This window comes from Aphelocoma coerulescens, chromosome 14 (assembly GCF_041296385.1).
Source record: "Aphelocoma coerulescens isolate FSJ_1873_10779 chromosome 14, UR_Acoe_1.0, whole genome shotgun sequence".
Classification (NCBI taxonomy): domain Eukaryota; kingdom Metazoa; phylum Chordata; class Aves; order Passeriformes; family Corvidae; genus Aphelocoma; species Aphelocoma coerulescens.
The window spans coordinates 4,955,351-4,965,000 of record NC_091028.1 but is presented as its reverse complement, the minus strand read 5'-3'; the positions used below and the strand labels follow the sequence as shown (position 1 = coordinate 4,965,000).

General features: G+C 36.2%; 1 protein-coding gene across 50 annotated transcripts in view; it reads right to left on the bottom strand.

Moving 5' to 3' along the window:
- Positions 1–9,650, bottom strand: part of RBFOX1 (RNA binding fox-1 homolog 1) — a 1,132,467-nt gene that overhangs the window by 4,751 nt on the left and 1,118,066 nt on the right. The gene's annotated exons all lie outside the window — the stretch shown is intronic.

Sequence of the window (9,650 nt, the reverse complement as noted above, 5' to 3'; positions counted from 1 at the left end):
TTCAGTTGTGCTGTCCTGTTTACTTAATAAATGCAAATTCCTATTAAGGGATAATACATTAAAAATGAATTAATTTATTAAAGTACACCAAGTTCATGAGTGTGGGTTCTGTATCTCACCCCACAGCTGTGTGTGCTTTAGATTTGGGCAGAGAAGTCTTCATTGCTGTCAGAGGAATACATAAATTCCAGGGGTAGCAGCGTGTTAGGCAATTGTTTTCCTTAAGACCTGGTCTGAAACTCAGGAAAATATGTGTAAAAGGCTTGTATATAATACATTAGCTCCTCTTTTGCATCTAAAGTATTGATGAGTAAGGGATTAAATTTATATATCAATTCTACTTAAATACTTGGTATCCAAGAACAACAGTCTTTAGAAATCACCCAACAAAGAAAATGGGCAATTCCCACTGGAAAAGAAAGGGAAGGAAAGTAGTTCACATCAGCCTATGTTGGGTAAATGACTTGGTGATTCTTTGAGCTGGAAAGGCAGTTTGAGGGTTCTTTGAGCAGGTTGGACACTGATCCCACACTCTGGATCCTCTCTGGTAGGAGGAACTTCTATAAACCTCAGCCTTGGCAACCCTCCACATAAGGATGCAAACATGATTTAGAGATTTGAAATACCCAGCTCTGATAGGACCATAACAGAATCCCTCATGTCTTGTTCATCTACACTGGAGGGAAGAAGGCATTACCTCTCTATGCCAATTTTTAAAGCCTGAGAATTTATTTTGAGTATCATTATAATTTTAATACTTTCCAGCCAAATTTCATTCAAACAGTAAGAAAACACCTAGGAAGGGAAAATGATTCATTTAAAGGCAGACATGTTTCCCTCACATCCTTAGTAACATGCAGGAGGAATTGCATGTACTATTATTTTACATGCTTTAATGCCATGACTATTCTTTTTAAAGCAATGGGAATTGGTTTTTTGGGTTTTTTTTTTCCTGATTAGCTGGTATTGCTGCAATGCTAAGCAAAGACTTTAAATCTAGATCTGCAAAAATAATTTCAAAAATTAATTTTGGTCTAGTGGTAGGGCTGCATTTTGCCTCCATCCCACATCCCGTTCCTGCAGGATCCTTGCCTGTGTCCCAGTGCCTCACAAAACAAAGTCCAACAGCTCACCTACAATGGCATTAAGTGGCCCAGATGCAAGGGCCTGAATACACAGGGCTCAGGCTGTATTAAATTATTGTTATATTTAAGCCAGCTACTGAAGTAACTGGCAAGTTTACAACACTGATAAATAAAACATGTTGCTAATAATAATATTATTATATCAATATTCAACAGAAATCTTGACAGCTGAGGGGAAAATATGGACAAACACACACACTAAGCAATTTCAAAAGATGAAAATATGGCTGTTTCAACCTGGTATTAACTTCTGAGTACATTTTTATCACCCTTTTTCCAAAGCAGTAATCACTTATTGTCAGTGTTTTACATTACTTTTTTTCATCCTTCTATGTAAACCACATCTCCTTCTTAAAACAAAAGAGTTGTGAAGAAATCCTAACCTGACAACTGTGACCAAAGTTAACCCTTGCTCCTTAAAAAGAATGGTTTACATTTATAATATGATAATGCTAAAGTTTTTACTGTGATAGTAACATAGAAATGTTATTTCAGAATTAGTGACGCTTATGTTCTTGTTAAAATAACAAACACTTATTTTTCTTTTACAGGATATTGAAATTCCACTTAAAAAAATGTGTGCAATGTAAACACAAAATAAAATGTAAAAGGAACTCTCCCAAATCTTCTGTAAAAGAAAATGAAGTATATAAAATTAAACTGGACAATTTTCATTTTTGCACCCTCTGAATACACTTGTCATATGTAAGCACAAACATGGATGAAAATATTTCCAAAGAGGAAGGAACACATGCTCAGATATTATCTGGGAAAAAAATGCATTGAAATTCCTCTGTGATGAATAGACTTTTTTTTTTTTCTCTCCTCAGGGTGACCTCTACCTTCAGAATATGATGGTTTTATTATGATTAATAAATTTCATTTCCACAGAGGAAAGGAACAGTGTCAGCTTAAACTTAAAGCAAGTGGGTTTCTTTTTAAATGCTAATTTTTAAACACGCCCTTGCATGACACCAAATTTAGAAGCTCAGAAGGTTAGCAGAATAGATTCTGCTTTCCAGGCTGAAAATAGTAAGAAGGATTTAAACTATATTGTCACCCTGCAAATCAGTAAGCTGCTTCAGCCACACACACACACTGCTTCATTTACTCACTGTTATGCCAGCGTGCTCACTTCTCATTACAATTAGCAGCATTTAAATGCTTTGTGATAATTTTGACTGCAAATTGTCATTCTAGGTAAACAACTTACTAAAATTTAGGACATGCCAATGGTAAGGTTTTGAATAAATTAATAGTCAATGCAATTCTCTGTGCATTTTATAGAATGATAAAACAATGTATCCAAACCAATACACACCAATTCTTGCTAAGAACACAGCTGATGAGCAATTTTGATGCATCACTAACTAGAACAAGGTACGTTCCTCTATTTTCCACTATATCTGGGACAAGTATGCAGGACTTGTATTATGGGAAAAAGTACGTTTGGCATTTTGTTATCATACTGACACAGGTTCTTAAATAGCTGGACTAACAACTTACTGGGAAATAAGTGAGAATAAAACCCCAGTGTAGCCATGCTAACTTCTGTAAATATAGCCATAAACTATCCACCAATATATGGTATGTTCTTCTTTACTTATGCTGGGCCTCAATCTCTTCAACCATTTTCAGCAGAGGGTTTAAAAATGCTAAAATACTACATAAAAGGACAATTTGTTGTTCACTGATCAAATTAAAAAAAAAAAAAAAAAAAGAATTAAAAAAAGAAAACTGTGGTATTTATTTTATCAGGGCCTTTGAAAGGGAATCTCTCTCTAAGTTATCAGTAGTAGATATTGTTGAAGTCTCTAAAAATTGGGTAATTCTGTGCCTCTCTAACCATAATTGCCATTTCAGGATTTTAAAATCTTTAGTATTACTGCTGTATTTCCATACACATCTGAGACAGACAGTGCAGCTCCGATACTGGAGCCATTTCAAAGCTCCTAAATAACATATACACTATAGGGCTTAATAGGGTAATTAATAAGGAAAAATTCACCACATAAAATATGAATCAAGGTTTTTTTTTTTTCCTCAAGTGATTTGAGAACTATAGCAGGAGGATTTTAAAGAAATTGATGCACATATTTTACTTATCGTTATCAACTCCCCCCTATTTTTTCAAGTCTACATATTGCTGGAGGAACTACAGAAAATTTTGAACCTGCTTAAGAACTATAAAGAGAGAAGTTAAAAATTGGGCACTACTTCAGATAAATCAACTCTGACCACAGCCATATTACAAGCAAAGCCTACGTACCACTGGAAAGCTCATCTTTCTAACTTTTCCCAAATATTATCCATTCTTTACCTGCTTTGATTGCAATTGAACAATCAAGAAATAAAATTACTTCTGGGAGGAATACAAGGAAAGCAAGGGTTGCCTGGCCTTAACCACATAAATGATTCCAATAACTAACTCCGTGCTCTTCCTCTTGGTCAGAGAACTATGATGATACCAAGAGAGATGACATGAGCAGCACAGCTCGTCCCTATGCACCTCAGTCACAAACCCCAGTGCTGAGCAATATTTTAGGCTCACTGGGTCAAATCTGTGCAGCAGTGGTAGCCCTTCAACTTAAAATCCATCCCACTGCAGTAGGATGGTGTCTGCTTGTGGTGCTCAGTGAACGTGCAGCCAATTAATTAACTTCATTTTAGATATTAACACCAAGTGACTTTGGGCATTTCAGTCACCTCAATGACCAACAAGTCTCTCTCACTACCTCAGAAGGCAATGGACAAAGATGTCTCTGATGTTTTTACTTAAGATCCAGGAAATTTAATTCTGCTGATAAAAACAGTTTCCAGGCATTTTCCTTGATTGGAAAGGTCAAGAATGCTGAAATTCTCTATGCCAAGTTTTGAATGCACACTATCAAACACTGAGGTCTCTGTACAAGGGAGGACCATAACATACTTTATTCATAGCATCTTCCTGCTCCATGACCTATAATGTGCTACAGATTTGTGATGTGGAGCAGAGAAAGAATTGGGAAGTGACAGGCAACACAACAGAGTGAAACTTCAAGGTGTACTGCAGGGCTGAACTCCTGCATGCCTGGAGAGCCAGAAGGGATTTCCTATCACTATAGTACTAACACATTCCTAGGTTTTCACAGAAATAAGAAACTTGACCAGGGTCTACCATAGGTAGAGGGCAATAATGAAAGGTTTCCGTGAAAAGATCTTCATAAATATGTCATTGATGAAATATTAAAAGCACTGTTTACTTTTTCCTGCAGGTTGGAGAAAGGAATAAGTTGAGAAGCCTATGCAGACTTTTCTGTATGTAGAGATAAATTTCCAATTCTTGGCTGTTTACTTATGCATGTCACATCTCAGTTTGGCCAGTTAATTTCCTTGCTAATTGACAGGCCTGTTTTGCAGAAGTTTCACTGATGCTCAGACGTGGTTTTAATTTTGCTTCTGTTTGCCAGCCTGTGTCTTCCTTTAAAATTTGCAAGATGTTTGCAGCCAGCCAAAGCTGAGCTGCCACCTTCTGAAACATTTAAATAAACATGATTGATACCAGTTAATTTGCAGAAACCCAGAAGGGTAACAAACAGCAGCACAGGTGACTTTCCCTGAACTGATGCTGGATAACTGCCATGGAGCAATCCCAGGCACAAATCTCAACTTAAGAGCTCTCACTCAGTCTCAGTCTTGCTGTCTGGATTTACACCAGGGTGGGAATTGATACCTAGTCAAAAGTCTAACAGAATTCTATGCTACCACCACCACCTTTCTGTGTAGCTTCTATCCAAGAAACTTAGATTTTATATAAACTTTCTTAAAAAAAGCCACTAGAGAATCTGAGGCTTGCCATCAGGTGACACCTGAACCCAGCTCTATTCCAATGAAAACAAAGCTTTTCTTAGGTCTGTAAAGCATTTTCTTATTACTATTGCTCTTATATTTAGGGACAATAAAGTTTGAAGAAATAATAAATATACTGGGTGCTTTATTTATTAAATTTTTAAAGCAGCCTTTTGTGTTCATGTATAAAGTTCTGCAGCCTGCAACCACGGCATTGTTTTATGTTTATTTGCAATACGATAATCTCAAGATATTAAAGCTGAATCCTTGCTCATTTAATGGATTTGTATATAGACATCCATACGTGCACACACAAACAAACCACCTTTCACATGCACTATTTTTAGTCTATCAGAGAAAAACCACTCTAATTGCTTCTTAAAAAACCAGCACAGGAGATGCACACGTGCTTATAGGCACTTGTTGAGGACAAACGCAGATTATTCACTATTTCTGTTATCAAAGGAGCTTCACATTGCAAATCCTCCATTTACAAATCACAGGACCTCAGCTTTCCTTAATCTTGTCATGTTGTCACATTTGAGCAGCCATGTGAACTGACCTAGAACGGCGAGCACCGGGCGGGCAAGCTGTCACACAGATAATGACAGGGACGCCAGCGAGGCCTGCCAGTGCTTCCACTGGGTGACAAAAAGGAATTAATCAAACCTCATGAAAGGAGAACAGAGGGTAATCAAAGTGTTTACTGATTTTTATCAACTGATCCAATAGCTGAACATCTTCAATCCACAACTACCCAGAGCAGTAAAAGCTGTAACAAATGGAATTCCATATAAGCAACTATTTATAGCAGCAGTAAATGCAAGTTTAAACTGCCAACATAAAGGACACTTGAATTTATAGAAGAAGTTTAATTTTGTGCATTAGTGCAACATTTCCTAGTCTTGCCAGAGCAAAAACTTCAGTATCTGCTGTTTTTCACAGGGAACAGCAGTACAGCCTTAAATAAATACTAGCACAAAGACCATACAGATGCTTCTTCATCTTCATTTTTTATTTGATTAGCAGAAGAGCATAACATAATAATAGAAGCATCTCATAGAAAACGGTTATTTTCCCAAATTGCCTCATGAAATGAAGTCAAATCCATTGGCAGCAATAGTAAAAGGGAAGAACCTCTCTCAACTGAGCATATGTCTTCACACAGTAATTCTAACAGGCTGAAGGAAACACCTCTGAAGCTGCATTCTTCCAAAGCAGCCTGGATTGGACTCTTTCAAATTCCTTTGCAAGGCTATGATCTGAGCTCCAATATCTCCTACCAGACACATGAAGAGGTCAATGAGATGTGTGCAAGTTCATATGGCAAAATTTTGACCGGCTGCAATTATTTATGTACCCTGGCAGAGGTAGGTTTGCCACAAGAGGCACACTGTAGCCATTCTAAGCACTTCATCAAATATTAATTTGTTTTAAATAATTATCTCCATATTTGCTATTGTTCAATGAATTAAATTTGTGGCAGTGTTAGTGCTGACAGGTTAATGATAGTATACAGGAAAATTGCAATGACTGGAGAAATTGCATTTGTTAAAAATGGCCAATATTCTCTTCAAATATTTCAATAGCACAAACCCCACTGTTTGCTTATTGAAGCTGCTTGCTTTTATTCAACATCTTTCCTGGAGTTATAAAGTTAAACCTTTCAGAATATTTAATCTGTTTTGGAGACTGTATCTTTCTCCAAATGGAGGTCAATAACTTAATTTAAGGCTGTCAACTTCTAAAGCTTTATAGAGCATTTCTTTTGCTTGCATGCAGACACACATACACACACACAGAGAATCCTTCCTCCTGGGACTGATTCTGCTCAAAAATGTAAATAAATACAGTCACAATTGGACAGATGTTATATCCACTTCCACCACACTTCATTCCAAATTCAGCTTTATATATAACCCTTGCCTCTCTCCGTTATTTCAAAATCATAAACTGCAAATACACTTGGGAGAAAAATAATACCAAGCATGCATCAGCACTGGATTTTTTTGCTTCTACATAAAGGCTGGATAACAGTTAAAAACTGGAAAAAGAGAGAGAGTAATATAAATATAAATAATAACCCTGTCCCATTTTTACACAAAAAATATAAAATGTCACTTGCAGGTACATCTGAGAATGCACTTGCAAAAGACACTAAAAATGCTTTTTCTTTACAAACTGTGAATTTTGATGTTATGAAACCTAAAAGAGAAAAAAATAGCTTGAGCACTGATTTGAAAAATTCACTAAGAATGCTACAGCTGCAAAATGAACAATGTTCTGCAACCAACATGTAACTAAATCATGGGTTTGTTCTGGGTCTTATTCTGATTTATCCAGAGAGTGATAGGGCAGATGCCCATTGCCCCCATCAGACAAGAACCTCAGGATTAATTCTCCCCTAGTGGAACTATTGTCAGGAATTTGTTAGAGGAATGCCCTCAGAGATCCTTGTTAAAATTCCATCATCAAACCACCAGGAGTTTTCTGATAGTTTCCCTGTCTCTGTTCTAGTTCAGATCTGTTTGCAAACCCTTTAATCATGTCTGCCAGAGAAGATCTATCCCAGAAGTGCAGAACTTCTTTTCTGAACAGTAATTATTTTCAGCCTCAGAATGCACTGGATGCAATCAAGAGTGAAATGTTTTTAAATTTCCCATGGAAGGATCCCTCTGTCAGATATCTGAGGAGGTTCCCTTTCTGTAACGTGCATTCAAGAAAGGACATGGATACACAAATGGAAGTGTATACATGGAGACAAATTACTCATTAACACATTTATCTACTCAAGATTACTTTATTCCCAAATCAAAAAAAGATATCATGTGGCTGAGGGCTAAGTATCCTCTGGCAGGAATGATGAAGGATTAAGAAGAAAAGAGTGAATATTACCAGCAGAACCACCCAAGACCTCCCGTTTCCAACTGAAGATCAAGTTCCAAACCAAGGCTTTGCCTGTTACACTACTACTTGGAATCCACAAACACACACATTCTTTACAGGGAAGCAATACAAACATACATATACTCACATTTCAAACATTGAGCATGTTATAAGTATCTTCACTTGATATCAACTTTACAAACACAGTAGAATTACTATCGGTGAGCTTAGAAGCACTAAAAAAGCACTATAAAATCACACTGCAGGTGTTTTGCACACATCTGAAAAACCACAGGAAGGTTAGCTTTGGTTCTAAAAGTATCTCTATGTTTGCTCCATGTATTAAAACATAAAACATCAGATAATAAAATAGTTGGAAGTCAACTTACAAATTCAAAAGACCAAATTAAACTTTGGCAATCTGACTCACAGGAATATGGGCCAGAGAATTGCTTTCTCATGCAGCCAAAAGTCATTTAAGTTCTATTACTGAAACTTAGGTATATGAGAAACAGCAGGTACAGGCTTTCATCAGCTTTCTCCTTCAGATCTTAGTGCAAAAAAAGGCACCTACAGTCACCTGCGATGGATGTGTTTATCATATGCTCAAAAACATGCCTAGCAAAAATACCTTATTGTTGAATCAATTCAACAGAAGTAATCAACTGGTAAACTGAAAAGTTTTAATAAATACACACAGAGATCCATTTCCTTCTGTGCAAAGTTCACTGAATGTACCAATAAATTGAACTGTTATATTTTTGACAGAAATTCTAAAGAAATGATGCATGGAATATCTATAATAAAGTCTTGGGCACTTAAATTGTGCCTAAATTGAGAGAGAAAAATTTCTTTATTTGAGCAATAATTATCGCTTAGAAGGGTTCACTTTGCAAAACTGGTCCCACAGACCCCACATCTAACTCAAGAATTCCAAGTTTAAAATTTGCTAAAATAAATATATTTATTCTTACTTAGCAAAGCTTAGATTCACAAATTAGTAGCCTCCCTACTATGGCTCACTTCAATGAAGAGCTGAGCAGGAAGCTCAAGTGAAATAACAAAAGCCAAAATCCAAGCTGAGTGATATAAAGAATGTGACAAATGTTGGCTTCTCAAAATGTATTTTCTTCATAATTTATAGGACTTGGAAAAATCTATGTTAAATGAGGTTTCACTACAGAAGAACTTTTCAGATTACCACCAAAAATGCTACAGCTAGCATAGAGATTACGACAATTTTAGCACATTTTGCGTTTAGCTGTGATTATCTTTTCCATAAACAACTGCTCTTTATTTGTTTCTATGTAGATCATCATGGCACAACCAGAAAACTCGTCACCTTTCATTTATTTCTGCTAATATAAAACTCTATCAGCAAAAACTTCTTAATACCAACATTTGATTTCACACTATATACCCTTTCATCCTTCAATATGAGAAGCTTCTATGAACTTGATTTTTTGCACAACATTATTGGCAGAATATGTCCCGGCAACGTTACTATTTATTTTTGCCTTTTTTCTTTTCTTATGTAGTAACACAATACCATCCTTACCTGAATTAAGACTAAGCTTGTTCAAACTCTATTGGTTAAAAGAGACAAAACCTCTTGACATATTCAATATATTTATAAAACGTAAATAAACCTTTTAAAAACATTGTTCATTCTTCTGTACCCATGGCTTACAACATGATAGTATATCAAGACTTTTTACTTACTAGAGAGCGATCCTCTGAAGGCACAGACCCTCTCTCCCACTATCTCATCCATAGGATAGACTTTGTGAG